The sequence below is a fragment of the Camelus dromedarius genome, chromosome 33, assembly GCF_036321535.1.
Source record: "Camelus dromedarius isolate mCamDro1 chromosome 33, mCamDro1.pat, whole genome shotgun sequence".
NCBI classification, from domain to species: domain Eukaryota; kingdom Metazoa; phylum Chordata; class Mammalia; order Artiodactyla; family Camelidae; genus Camelus; species Camelus dromedarius.
In genome coordinates, this window is record NC_087468.1 from 15,949,819 (window position 1) to 15,958,664 (window position 8,846).

At 44.6% G+C, this 8,846-nt stretch overlaps 1 non-coding gene across 1 annotated transcript; it reads right to left on the reverse strand.

Annotated features, from left to right (window-relative positions):
* Positions 1-329: 329 nt before the first annotated feature.
* On the reverse strand, positions 330-402 carry TRNAD-AUC (transfer RNA aspartic acid (anticodon AUC)). Its single transcript has one exon. It is a non-coding gene; the product is annotated as a tRNA-Asp (tRNA).
* Positions 403-8,846: the final 8,444 nt, after the last annotated feature.

The following is an 8,846-nucleotide window of genomic DNA, read 5'->3' on the forward strand; positions in this document are numbered from 1 at the left end:
AGTATTTTAAAACTGAAAAGCAGGAATGTCAGCAAATGAAACCGTGACCTACTGAAGACAGCATTGATAATCCCATATTTACCAAAGATTAAGCTTTTAGTCTAGTAATTGCCTGAGATAGAGGCAGGAAGGGACTATTACTAATTTCTCACTAAATAGCAGGATTTTTGCTGGATGTTTTGCATACACTATAATGTTTAACTTTTTATTTATTTTATTAATAAATTTTTTAATTTTTTGTGTGGGAGGTCATTAGGTCTATTTATTCATTCATTATTAGGGTTTTTTTGTGTGTGTGTTTTTGTTTTTTTGTTTTTTTTTTTTTTTGGCAGAGGTTCTGGGGCTTGAACCCAGGACCTTGTGCTTGATAAGCACACACCCTACCATTTGGGCTATACCCCCTCCCCCCATGACCTTTTAAACAGTCTTATGAGATATTTATTATTTGTCCTGATGTGTAGACTAGAAAGCAGAGACTCCGAGAGTTAATTAATTTGCTCAAGTTTTTACAACTGGTAATCGTGGACCTGGGATTTGAACCAGGATCTCGTAGTTTCAAAAGCCTCTTCCTTTCACCATTACTGGTGTTACGCAGGTGACAGATACCTTTCCCCAGCATTTAGGACGTATACTTCCCAAACACTCTTGCTGTCATTAGGACAGGTTTGTCCATGATCTCGCCCATGGTCTGGAGACCACAGCAACCCTGAACGGCCAGCACTCCGGGTTAGCACATGGTGTGAGTTCCTTGAGAACTCTTTTTTGAAACAGCATATACTAATTCCAGCCTCTCTCTGTAACAACAGGAGGAATTTTTATTTTTTCATTTTTCCTGTCTTCTTTTTAAGAATCAAAGGACTAGAGAACTTGGTGTTATCGGCTAATCCTTTGAAAAAAAGACCAACAAGAGGAACGTTTAGTTTCCTGGGCATGTGATGAAATTTCAAAGCCTGCAATACCACATTTCATCTCCACTCATCCCATAGGTCTACCTCACCCAGGAATGCCCCTGGAGAGTTCTGGTGCTTTTAAAGCAGAATATCAAAGAACAGGCAATAAATAAGTTAAAAGTGGAGAGAGACTCTAGCCACTTTGGTTTTGGAGTATGGAGCTCCAGAGACAGCTCTCCAGTGAAGACAGGTGGAAATAAACATCTCACTCCTATGAGCACAGCTCCAGGAGCCCTGTCAGATAATTTATGTGCTTAAGTGTCTATAATTACACATGTTCATACATACTCATCCTCATGCTCCTAATTTTGGAGAACAGAGAAGTGAATAAATTGATTAGTAATTTGGTTGTATTTGATTCAGCGGGCTCTCTAAGTGCCTTATAAAGGTCCCAGAGTAAGTTTCCACTGATAGAGAATTCAGTTCAGCCTGAGACCTTGAGGAGTAGTAGATTGGCTGAAGACGAAACGATTGAGCCATTCATTTATTCAAACATTTTGCTTATTTATTCACTCATTCAACAGTTATGCCCAGCTCTGCCCAAGCACTGTGCTAGGTACAGAGGACACCCAGTTTGATAAGTGATGGGGCCTGTAACGTGTCTGTCCTTGTGGGGAAGCTAGTCTGGTAATGAAGGCATCGATTACCAGACAATGTGGTCAAGTGCCAGAGGCACCCAACACAGGCTGGAGTTTCAGGAATCATTTCCTAGAGATGGAGACATCTGAGTGGCTTTTGAAGGATGGTTAAGAGCTGTCCGGATGAGAAAGCATGGAAGGCATTCCAGTTGCAGGCACGGCAGTGAGAAAGGCTCTGGCCCTTTAAATTCCCAGCGATTTTGTATCATGAGAAGGAAGTGGGGAGAACGGCTGAAAAAGAGGTTCCAAGTCAGATAGTTACCTCCCCTAAAAACTATAGAGTGGGGCCTGGAGTGGATTTAAGCCAGGGCTATACACTAGGTTTTCATCCCCTTAAAGATCACTCAGGCTTCTGTATAGAGGAAGGTTGGATCTGGTGCAAACACTGGGCAGAGAGTTGAATTAGTTAGAGAGCTGTGGGAGAAGCATCACACAAGGAATGGTAAGACTCAGAGCCTAATTCCCAACAATAGAAGGAGATGGGGTTTGATAGATTTAAGAAAGGTAACAATTGTACCACTTGGGGGTTTTATGGTAAATGAGAGAGGACAGGAGGGTAAATACATGTTGCTCTTTAGGCAATTAAAGGATTAGGATATTATTCATGAGAACACAAGGGAGAGAGCAGTTTGGGGGAGGAATGTGTATCAAATTAGTTTAAGAACATGGGAAGCTGAAGCCACGGAATTCACGCGGAGCTGACACTTAACCACAACATCAACTTGACGTAGGGCTGTTTTCAGACCCTGGGCAGCCCAGACCGTTAGCCGGCGCTGCCTGCCAATTTCACATAGAGGGGCTGCCCTCCTGCGGCTTTAATTGTCATCCTGACCTGTTTTCTAGGTGGCCCCCAAATGCGCTTACTTCTTCTTGTGCCTCGGCCTCATGGCTAAGATCTGTTTCTCATAATCCGTTACGTCAGCCCACACTCAACTCAGTGACCTTGTGTTCTCTTACTGCAGTAGCTGCTTCCGCTTGGCCCTCTTGCTGTGCTTTTTACCTCCCTGTCTTTGCCTGGATGTCCTTAAGACTCTCATCCTCTCCCAGGCTGTTTGTAAAAATTGCTCTCGGAGCTCTATCCTTGACTTCAGCATGAGTGCCCCCTGTCTTACTGCTCCTAAAAGTTGTCTTACCATCCGCTCACCACACTCTGGACAGGGCTGTTCCTGGGGCTCCGTCAGACTCTGCGCTGGCCTCTGTTGGCACTCGGCTGCATTCTCTGCTCACTTGCTCTCCATCCTGCAGGAGCCTCTAGCAGACCGAGCAGCCAGTGTCAATGCTGGGCTCTTTTCCTTAGATATACAACGGGCACCATTCGATGCTGACTCATTTGCTACCCTGGAGTTTGTGGAATGAAGGGATAAAGAGAGGTCACAGGGACCAGTTCTGGAAGGAAGCCAGGTCTGTCACTTCCTCCCTCCCAAGCCATGCTGGACAGGAGCCAGAAGCCAGGCCATTTAGTCTAGAGGAGAAATAGAGAACACCCCAATGACCAGCGATGACTGGAATTCTACTGCCAAAGACCCGCAGCTGGGGCTCCAGGAAGAGGACATGTGCTGAGACTACAGGGAAGTGGAGAAACCAGCCGAGCCTGCAGCAGCATAGGGGAGGACGTATTCAGAGGGACAGACACGTGGGCTAACCTGACTTGAGGTGTATTTGCCAGGATCATGCTGAGAATCGGAGCATGACACCCTCACAGACCGTTGAAACTGCAAATATCGTGAGATTGTGTTACAAAAGCCCGTGGAGGCAAGGTGGGTGACCCAAACCAGTGAGCAGGTAGGGACGGTGGCAGTGATAACCCTCCATACGGACAATAAGCAATGGATAGTATGCGGCAAGTTGGCCCAGTGTCACAAGACCTTCACACTTTTCAAGAAAAGCCAGAAATCCGGATTTTATGTAGATTTTCATGACTTCTAAATGCTGTCAAATGATTAAAATTGCTTTCAAATATAGCAAAGCCAAAATATATCTGTAAGTTGGATGTAGCCTCCAATTTCAGCGGTACCCATATTTTTAAGATGATAATAGCTGAGGTCCAGGAAAGTAAGTGGATTTCCCCAAGGGCCAATAATTGTAGAAGGGCAAGTAGTTGGTGGCTTGGTATTCTGCTTCCTTTCTGTCCGTCTTTCTGTTTCTCTCTCCAATCCAACACCCTGCAGAGATGTGGGGAACACAAGGTATATTCCACCTCCCCAGCCAAAAGCCGCGGGATGGGCCAAAGATTCTGCTTCTTGACATCTTGTTGGCTTGGCTCCTCCTCTCTGAGGCTGGCCACCTGTTATGCATTGAGCAGAAAGAGACCTGGATCGCGTCCTAGCCTAGGCTTACCCATTAACCTTGCAGCCTTGGAAGATTCTCTTCTCCTCTTTGGACCTCATTGTCTTCATAGATACAGTGAGTCTGCCAGCCTCGTAAGTTCCCAATTCTCTAATAAGTCTAACCCAAGTGAACCCAAGCTTGCTTTAAATACTTAAGCCCTCATTTCAACGCCTTTATTAGCACTTCCTTCTGCTGCATTCTTCCCTCCCCTCACCATTCCCCTCCCCAATCCCATCCACACTCCTATCCTGGTACCTGGTGTTCCCATTCTGGTCCCCAAATCCTGGAGATCCATTGGTGTGTACCACCGGGATCTACCCTTCATTGTCTGTAAGATCCATTCCAAATCCTTCTTACCATCAAAATTCACCTATCCAGGAGATATCCTAGCATGCCTAAATATTGGAAATGTATAAATAAATTTCTTGGCATATGAATATTAAACTGAAAAACTTAGGAAAAATATTAGAACTAATAAGAGTTGAGTAAAATGGCCAGTTAAAAAATAAATACACAGAAGTCTGTTATTTTTTTCTCTAGATCAGCCATAATCAGTTAGACACAGACACACACACACACACACACACACACACACACACACACACGTCTCTCCTGACAAAGATCTTAAAAAGAAATTTACAGAAGCTACAGGAGGAAAACTGCAAACCCTTACTATGGTGCACAAAAGAAGATGGGGGCACATGACTATGCAGGAGAAACCATATTGTAACAGGTGTCCCCCAAGTTAATCTATAGATTCAGGGGACTCCTTCCAGTGCAGCACATTAATAGAATATCAGTAAAAAGCTCAGTTACATTTTGGATGTGACTTAGAGGTAGTTATAAAATGATTCTGATCTTTATTGGAGAAATGAAGTGCTACCTTCTGAATATATCCCAACTCCAACAATTTTGGTCCAAGCCATCAACATTCCTCATGAGGATCACGGTAATAATCATCTTGTAACCAGCCTGTGCTCTAATCCCTTTCCTTTTCAGTCTGCTCTCAGGACCGCTTCCAGTAGAGTCCTGTTAAAATGGTAGTTAGGTCATGTCATTGTCTTGATCAAAATCTTCTGATGGCTTCGCACCTTTTTGAGAGTAAAAATAAAATTACCCCAATAGCCCATAGTGACCTACATGATCTAACCCCTGTTATGGGTCTTTTTCAGATTCTCCTCTTCCCACTGCTCACTCTGTCCAGGAACACCGGTCTCCTAGGCGTTCCTCAAAGGCACCCGAAAGGTAAAATTTGTAAGATGGTGCAGCCTTTGGAAAGAAGTTGGTAGCTCCTCAAAATGTCAGAGTTACCACATGACCCAGCAAGTCCACGCCTAGGCATGCACTCAGGAGAAGTTAAAACATAAGTCTACACAAAAACCTGTGCACAGATGGTCATAGCAGCATTATTCATAATACCCCAAAGTGCAAGCAACCCAAACGTCCATCAATGCACGAGTGACTAGAGAATGTGGTATATCCCTGGAAGGGATGTTCTTAGTTAATAAATTAGATAGGAATGAAGAACGGATACACGCTACAACACGGATAAACTTTGAAAACTAAGCTTAATGAAAGGATCCAGTTGCAAAAGACCACAGATTGTATAAATCCATTTATATGAAATAGAAAAATCTCTAGTGACAGAGAGTAGATTGATGGTTGCCTGGGGCTGGGGTGGGGTGGTGGTGGTGTGTGTGTGTGTGGAGTGGGGGAGAGGGAGGGAAATGGAAGAATGACTGCTAATAGTTATAGGGTATCTTTTTTTGGGTGATGAAAATCTTCTAAAATTCATCACGATGATGGTTGTATGTATAACCTTGTGAATATCCAAAAAAACTGTTAAACTGCGTGCTTTAAATGGGTTCATTGTGGATGTGGATGATATTTCAATGATGCTGTTAGAAAAGGTAAAATGATCCAGTATGTACAAAGGGCTTTTGCATTCATGGTCTTATCCCTCCCTCAAGTGACCAAATGGACCAGGCAAGTGTGCACTAGGGCCATGGGGCCACCTCCCTTTCGCAGAAGAGAAACCCAAGTTTCAAGTTTAGCCATGTCATCCAAAGCCACTCCGCTAGTAAGTGAATCATCTAAAAATGAGAATTTCTGGCTTCCCATTTCACCTTATCCCCTCCCTCACACCATTTCTTACTCCTTTGCCCTTTTGATTCTATTTTCAGACCTGGCCTCTGAGCCGCTTCTGATGAGCCCTTCATTCTCTGCGTTTTTCTTTACCATGCCCAGCGTTTTATGCAGTACTTTATTTATTCATCCACCATGAAACATGAAGGCTGCTCTCTAAGCTGACTGCCAGAAATCTGAATTACTTCAAGAGTTTTGAAAATTCCAAAAGTAATGGTCCTTCGCGAGAAATACCTTCAGGGCTCCATTCATTACGGAGTCAGGCTATGGTTCTGCCCTGATCTGACTGCCAGGAGACTTAACCTCATGTGGCCTTGTCTGGATGTGCTCAGTTCCTTTCAGGCTTCTTTCCTGAAGTTTTACCTCAGCGACACTGTCTAAGCTGGTTAGTCCGACCGTCTGTCATCCCTCTATCTCTAATACTGTAAAAACCTGTATTTTTCTTTCTCTATCCTTTCCTGTATTTCTTGTAATCATTTTAATAAATATTTGAGGAATGAATAAATAAATGAGTGCCTGGCATGTTGGATTGTAAGAAGAGAATGGGCAAATCCAACTTTATCATTGAGAGGATTATCTCTGGTGGCAGAGGGGAGGATATGCTTGATGAAGAAGAGATTGGATACTGGGAAACCAGTTAGTGGACCCTTACTAGTTTTGCCAGTTGGTTGTGGTTGTTTATTTTGATGATCAAAGCCCTTCCAAGATATCGAAGTGCCATTCAGGGCATCAGGAGTTTAACTGAGTTTCTTGTGGTTTGATTGCTGAGATCCTTAACCCAGAAATTGGCAAGAAGCCACCGAGCCCCAGACTACACGAGAGTCACTTGTTTATTCATTTGTTCAGCGAATACTTGCTTAGTGTCTACTCTGTCCTTGGCCTTATGAAACTGGGTGTGCAGCAGGGAACAAAACGGGCGTGGTTCAGATACTACCGTCCAGTGACAGACAACAGGTAAACCAGCGAGTAGACAGGAAAGTGCGTATGTGAATGAACTATACTTATGTGGACTGGAGCTGAAGTTCTGGAGAAAGGAGTCATGGAAACATGAAATTAGTGAGATTAGGAAGAGCCGCCAAAGAACGTTAAGCCTTCAGTGCCAAAGGAGGACAATGATGATGACACTGGTGATGCTAATGTCAGCGGTGGTGCCTTGTACCAAGTCACGCCGTTACCTTTACAAAATGTTCTCCTAACTGTTTAATTACTGCCCTTTTCTGAATGAAGGGAAGTGAAGCGAATCGTCCGTGGTTACAGAAGTCCTAGCGGCAGGGCTGTGGGTAGAACCATCGCTTGTGATTCTCTCTCTAAACAAGTGTCACTGCAGTGCCATTTGTCAGCACAAAATCTGACCTGGAAGCCCACGCCTCACCCTGATCTGCAAGCACACTTTCATCCACTCTCTGGTGCCCCCCAGTGAGACAGGAAGGGGGCAGGGCACAGCCATTCAAGGATGCTGCAGCAATTAACATCAAAATGGTGAAAGCTTCAACCCCCAGGAGGCCTTGAGGCTCAAGATGATGGGAGATTTAACTTCTATTAGACCTTGAGCTTCATTATATGCTTATTGTAATGTATTAACATGGTGAATGACACGCCCACAGGCACCATGGCAGTCCCAAGACTAGCCACAAAAGGCCGAAGAGTGGGAAATGGCCAACTTCCTAGGAATCCCAGCCCCTTCCCCAGGCTAGTTAGACTGGTCCTTCCACTTATTAGCATATGAACCCATTGAGCCCATAAAAACTGGCAACATGGTGCCTCAGGGCCGCCCCCTCTCCCCCTCTTCGGAGGCGGGCTGCACTCTGTCTATGGAGTGTGTACCTACTTTTACTCTGAGCACCCAACCCTCACATCTCATGGCCTTTCGATGCATCTCTCTAAATAAATCTACCTTCACTCAACTGGGGCTCGCTCATGAATTCTTTCCTGCGCGAAGCCAAGGACCCACACTTGGCGGGGGACGTCCCAACGGAAGCCCGGGACACGGCCCTCCTCGCGCCTCAACACCCGTTTTTCCTGCATCACCAGGGCACGGCTGAGTCTCCAAGAAACACGTTGGAAATCCTTGCCAAATGATTGGAGACACTACACTAGACACTGGAAAGCGGATTTGTCATTTAATTCTAACAAATGCATTAAATACTCTGGCCTGTACTCAACCTCATACTTTCCATCTCACCATTGCTAAAAAAAAAAACAATGGAACCTAATGAGTTGAATACTTTTGATCTCTATTGTCTTGTCCTGTTAGGCTGGTCACAAGGGAGAAGAGTTCTAAGGAGACCTGTCAACACCTTTCTCTGTGCTTAATGAGATGTCCTCACCTGCCCCGTGGCACTGCCCTTGTCCGGGCCCCGGGATGTGCCAGCTTTCCCACTGTGCTCGGTGACACTTCTTTGCTCTGGTGGCTGCATGTTAGCCAGCAGGGCGTTTCAGGAAATGGACATGAAGAAGAAGGAAGAAGAGTTGAAGCTTCTCAAGGCAAAATACAGCATCAATACCAACTCATCAAAGTAAATGTTTTCCGCATTTTCATTTTGTATTAAAACTCCGTGAATAACCACCGCCACCCTTTTTTCGTTTGTAATTAATACTGAATATTGTGATTTCTTATTTGAGATTCAAAACGACCTGCTCAAAGTGACCTGATTCAGAATGACCTATTCAACATTTCAAAGTCAAAGCATTTCTTCTGAAGCCTAGGATAATTTAGACCCTGCGACTTCTCTGAGAACTGGACCCCACTTCGGTCTCTGGCAGAGGGTCTCCCAGACTGTTCCTC